We start from the raw sequence: 6,000 nt of genomic DNA, 5'->3' as shown, positions 1-6,000 counted from the left end.
CTGCTGTGGGCAGGAGGCCTGGGGAGAGGCTGGGCTTGGATGGGATGAGTGGATCCTTCCCAGCCCGCGGCAGGCAGGATCTCCCTTGTGCGGCAGAGAGGCTCTGACCGAGTCACGGAGGCTTCTCCCAGGGAAAAGGAGCTGTGACTCCAGAGGGAAGAGGGGATGGATTCCATAGAAGAGAACTGGCTGGCCGCAGATGTCATCACACTGGGCCTGTGGGAGAGAGCAGACAGGGACAGATGGGACATGGCCCTGCTGAGCAAAGGCGGGGCTTGGGCACAGCCTTCCAACTGTAGTGCAATGGGGCAGTGCCTAGACATGCATGGTACACCACACTCTGACACAAGGACATCAACTGGCTGACGAAGGACTGAGAGGGGGAGCTGGCACTCATTTGATCTATAACGATAACCCCTTCGTCACACGCACATGTGCAGCACCTAGCACAATGGGGCCTTTGAGCATGATTGGGGACCTAGTGCTATTTTAATCGAAAGATTAGCTAACAAAAATTTGGGTGAGGAAGATGTGAGCGTGTGTGCAACCCTGGCCAGAGCATGTTGTGAAGGCCAAGACCATAAACAGGGGTCAAAAAAGAACTTTACAGCAGATTCCAGGCCAGGGACCCTCAACCCAGCAGTTCTGGGCTTTCCTCTCCCAGCCTTCCCTGCTACTTCCCTGGACTGCTTCCTGCCACTCCTGGTTCCCCTCCTTGCTCTGGGTGCACCAGCTCCAAACACGTCCCCCTCTGCCCAGGGAGGGGCTGCCCTTTCCCAGCAGCAGCCCCTGTCTGTTGCCAGCTTCCTGGCTTTATGGGCCCCGCCTATTCCTGCCCAGCTGAGCCTGCTTGCCATCAATTCCCTGCTCCCTGGCTCTTCCTCCAGGGGCACCTGTGGAGTTAATGGGTCTGCCTGGCCACCTTAGCCCCTTCCAGTCCTGTGTGCGGTGGACACCCCGTCCCAGGGGGTCATCTGATTGCTGTTTCTTTCAAACACAGCAGGGAGCAGGGGCAGGTTCTAGACAGTCGCCTGCTGGGAGATATTGCCGGACAGAAGGATTTGATCCTACTCACAACCCAGCTTGTGGTCTCTGCATTTAATTTCTGAGAATCCCTCACCTCACTGTCACTGGTATCTCACCTTGGAAGCTGAAGCCTCTTAGTGACTTTTCCCATTATTTTAGGATCCTGGAGTGTCTGGTTTTCCTGCTCCCTCCTCTCTCCATGCACTATCCCCTCCCACCCAGCCCCCAGGCTGGTGCCCCCTGTGCAGTTGCCTTACGATATCAGAACTTCATCCAGGTGTCTGGCCACGTACTCTAGCCTCCTCTCAGCGATCCTGAGGGTGTGAGCCAAGGGGAGCTGCTTCAGGAGCTTGCCGAGGCTGTGGAACAGCGAGAGCAGGTAGCTGAGTGCAGGCTCTAAGGGGTGCTTTATGCTGCAGAGCTGAAGGTCCAGGGTTCAAATCCCACTGGGAACCCATGCTGGGGAACTGGAGGTGGGGGTGGGACCATTACACAGGTGCTGCCGGATCCTACTCACCGTACCAGAAAAGCCAGCCTTGCTCCTGACCTCTCCACCTCACCGCCCTGGTGTGCACGGGGCTGCTCCCATCAAACATTTTCTCGCCCTCTTGGGAGGGGAGGATGGTCCAGTCCAGTCGACACAATCTACCGCCCCCCTCCCAGGCTAAATGAGCCGCATGATGCTCAAGGAGGGAATGACCCATTGTATGATGCATGGGGGTGGATTAGAGATGGCAACTTCTGCTGAGTGGGAATGAATTGCATGATTCTAAGGAGAATAGTTGCTTGCCTGGTCTATAGGTCGGGGCAGGGGAGGGATTACTAGGGCTACTGCCCCTGGGGGCGGGGGGGGGGTTGAGCTGCATGACACGAGGGGAGGGGACTGACCCACTGCAGATTTATGGAGGGGGGCATTGCTTACCATGCCTCTAGGGATGCACAAGCCTCCTCCAACTCGTCCTCACAACGTCCAAAACCTGCCAGAAGTGAGACATAAAGGAGACATTGAGCTGCTTGGGCACCCTCTGCTTCCTAGCGCCCCAGAGCCCCAGATTTCAGGGGCAGCCTGTGAACGGAGCCCCAGCCAGTGCCTCTGCACGACTGTGGGCATGACTGTGCCTTCGCAGGAAGAGGGGAGGCAGGAGGGGGAACAGACCCTATTTCCCTTCTTTGCGTGGGGCCCGAGTTTGCCACCGCAGCTGTGGGGTCAGGGGCTGCTTACCTTTCGGTTTCTTCCTTTTGTCCCTGTGCCTCGTCTTCCTCGGAGAAGCCTGCCACACACAGAGAAAGCAGCAGGGTTAGAGAACTCCAATAAAACGGGGATAACAATGAGCCAGAGGTGATTGCCATGTGGGGCCAGGGGGCAGTTTTTCCTTGTGGGAGAGTATTGCACTAGGAGGCATCATGGATAGGCATTGTGGTTTCCTATGATGCAGCCAATGTTGCTGCTTTTTAGCGTCTGCACAACGTGCCGCAAGTGGCACATGACCAGGATTCATCAATGAATTTGGTCTGTTGGTTGGATCATTAGCTTCCCCAGCCCAGCCTGGGTACTGATGGGGTCAGGGAGTCCAATGTGAACATTGATCCAGCTCTCCCCTCCCCCCCCCGAGGCTGCCGAGATGCCATTTGACAAAGGAATAGAAGTGCTGTTGCTGGGTCTGGTTCTCTGCCCAGCCCAGCAGCAGTCATTGGGATATGGTGCCTTGTAGATCCCACTCTGCCACCACACCTGCCAGCCCCAATAGCCCTATACAACGTAAGCTCATGACATTCTCTCCCTCCCTCAATGTGGAGGAAGATATGCATAGCTCCCCCCCACCCCGCCAGTTATGAATTGCACAATCTGGTTTTTAGAATAAACCCAAACCAAGTGTATTAACTACAAAAGGTAAATGTCAAGAGATTATAAGGGATAGCAAACAGATCAAAGCAGATTCCTGAGCAAATCAAACAAAACACGCAACCTAAGCTTAATACGCTAAATTAACTGGTTAATAGTAGAAAGCAACAGAGGGTCCTGTGGCACCTTTAAGACTAACAGAAGTATTGGGAGCATAAGCTTTCGTGGGTAAGAACCTCACTTCTTCTGATACTTGGTTAATAGTAGCACATTCTCACCCTAAATGTTGTTTTGTGCAGGTTGCAAAGTTTCTTGAAGGTAAACTGCACTGATTGCAGCTTAAATATCCAGGTATTCCTTTCACAGGCTAGATCTTTCCCCCTGGGCTCAGCCCCCGCCCTCCTCCCCCTCAGTTTAGTTCCTTTGTTTCTCCAGGTGTTTTCAGCAGTCTTCCTTTTTGGGCAGGGAGGTGGTGGAGAAGAACCTAGATTAACTCACTTCCAAGCCTTCAATAGGATTTGGATATGACAGGAATCCTTTGTCTCCCAGTTTGACCCCCCACCCCCAACTCCCTCCTAGTAGAAAAATACCACCAGTCCAAAATGATGTCCAGTACCAGGTGACATGATCACATGACCCTGCAGTGTCAAAGCAGCATCCCAGGAAACTTCTCAGGAAGGAGGAAGTTTAGTATCTTCAAAGTCCTAATGGCCCATCCAGGCTGATTGCCTCCTGTTTGGTGGGCATTCCCCTGGTGCAAGCACTTTTGTTATTGATACAGAGCCCGTATTTCTAACTTCAGATACAGAAATGATACATCCATACAAATAGGATAATCACATTCAGTAAATCAGAACCTTTCCAATGATATCTCACATGACCCATCTTGCATAAAACATACCTTAGTTATGCCATATTCATAGAACAATATTTCTATGAAGAATATAGAGCGTAATGTCACAGCGGTGAAGAAGCATGTGGACAAGGGCGATCCAGTGGATATCGTGTACCTGAACTTTCAGAAAGCCTTTAAGAAGATCCCTCCACAAAAGTTCTTAAGCAAAGTAAGTTGCCAGGGGATAAGAGGGAAGATCTTCTCATGGACCAGTAACTGGTTTTAAAGATGGGTAACAAAAGGTAGGAATAAATGGTGAGTTTTTGGAAGAGAGATAAATAGCAACATCCCCCAAGGATCTGTACTGGGACCAGAGTTGTTCAACATATTCATAAATGATCTAGGAAAGGGGGGAAACAGTGAAGCGGCCAGATTTGCAGATGATACAAAACTAAAGATCATTCAGTCCAAAGCTGAATATGCCCTCCTTGTTCCTAGATGTAGAACTCTGTGTTGGGCTGTATGAAATCACAGTTTGTTTGAATGGGCCCCATTTGCCAAACAAACTCTCCAGAACTCTCTGTATGACTGCCCTGTCCTTGTCGTTATTTCCCATTCTGCCAATCTTTGTGTCATCAGCACATTTTTATCAGCAGCAATTTTATATTTACGTCCAGGCTACACCTGAGGGCAGGTTGCTGCTCTGGCATCTGGCAGGCGCTGATGTCGTCTCTAGGTCAGAATGGGGCTGCCCTCCTGCAATCTCCCACTAGCCTGTGAGCTGTCAATGCTGTGCTTACATCAGGAGATAGGATGTGGCAACAGCCCAAGGGGGCTGAGCTGCTGAGCTCAGAACTAGGCAGGAGAGAGGGCATCAGATTTCCCAGGAAAACCTTGGGTCTTTTCAAAGCTTTATGACTCTCAAGCCCCTAAGCAAGGGATGTTTTTTCCCTACTTGTGAAGCAGAATCTCCCAGCCTGAAGTGATAATCTAGTGTTACAAGTGCAGAAAAACTTTCATGGTATCGCCTGCCCAAGCATTCCAAAACCATGAGCTGGGCCCCACCAAAATCATGAGATTGACTTCAAAATAACGATATCTTAAAAAAAATTCATCTGGGGAACTCTTCATTTGCCTTCTGGTGTCTGAGCCGCTAGGGTGACCTCAATTGACATTTTCCAGCTTCTCTTTGCAACCATGAGAGCTTAAAATGTGCTAACAAATACAATGAAATGAAATCAAATCAAATAAAAAGCCGAGATTCTCAGATAAATCACTTGACTCCAGCAGTGGGAGCTTTAAGAAAACCACCCTATATCATGAGATAATAAAGATCCTTACCTCTTATCTAACATTTTCAGTCAGTGGATCTCAAAGCACTTTACAAAGGAGGTCTGTAGCATTAGCCCCCTTTTAGAGATGGGAAACTGAGGCACAGAGAAGAACAGTGACTTACCCAAGGTCACCCAGCAAGACAGTAGCAGAGACAGGACTAGCATTTAAGTCTCCTGAGTTCCGGCTAGTGCTCTATCCACTAGTGCATTTGAAGTAAGGGGTCAGAGTCAGTACATTCCTGTGGTGTGTGGTGGTTATTTTGGCTCTCCCAATGCCATAGTTGTTGAAGTGACACATTTTGACCTGTGACCTGTGCTGGCCCAGGGGCATCATTGTTAAAACGAGTTTCTCACAGCAGGTTCTTGTTAGGCCTGAACACAAGTTAACTGGACCATGTCTCCGATGTCCCATTGGGAAAGTTTAAAAGCCACTGAAGGCCTTGCAGTGCACTGACATACTGGGATTTTCAGAAAGCCTTTGACAAGGTCCCTCCCCAAAGGCTCTTAAGCAAAGTAAGCTGTCCTGGGATAAGAGGGAGGGTCCTCTCATGGATCAGTTACTGGTTAAAAGGGTAGGAATAAATAATCCGTTTCTCAGAATGGAGAGAGGTAAATAGTGGTGTCCCCCAGTGGTCTGTACTGAGACTTTTGAAGTGATAATCAAGATAGCCCAGTTTTTTCTCTTACTTAATTGGCCTCTCAGAGTTGGTAAGACAACTCCCACCTGTCTCTGTATGTGTGTATATATCTCCTCAATATTATGTTCCATTCTATGCATCCGAAGAAGTGGGCTGTAGCCCACGAAAGCTTATGCTCAAATAAATTTGTTAGTCTCTAAGGTGCCACAAGTACTCCTGGTTTTTCTATCCTACTTGTTGCTTGGAGGTAATGAATTATTCATTTGATCTTATAATAAATATTTTAACTTGTAATATACCTGTAAATGCCAATTAGAGGCTGTT

The sequence above is a fragment of the Chrysemys picta genome, chromosome 3 (assembly GCF_011386835.1).
Source record: "Chrysemys picta bellii isolate R12L10 chromosome 3, ASM1138683v2, whole genome shotgun sequence".
Classification (NCBI taxonomy): Eukaryota; Metazoa; Chordata; order Testudines; family Emydidae; genus Chrysemys; species Chrysemys picta.
This window is presented reverse-complemented; position numbering follows the sequence as displayed.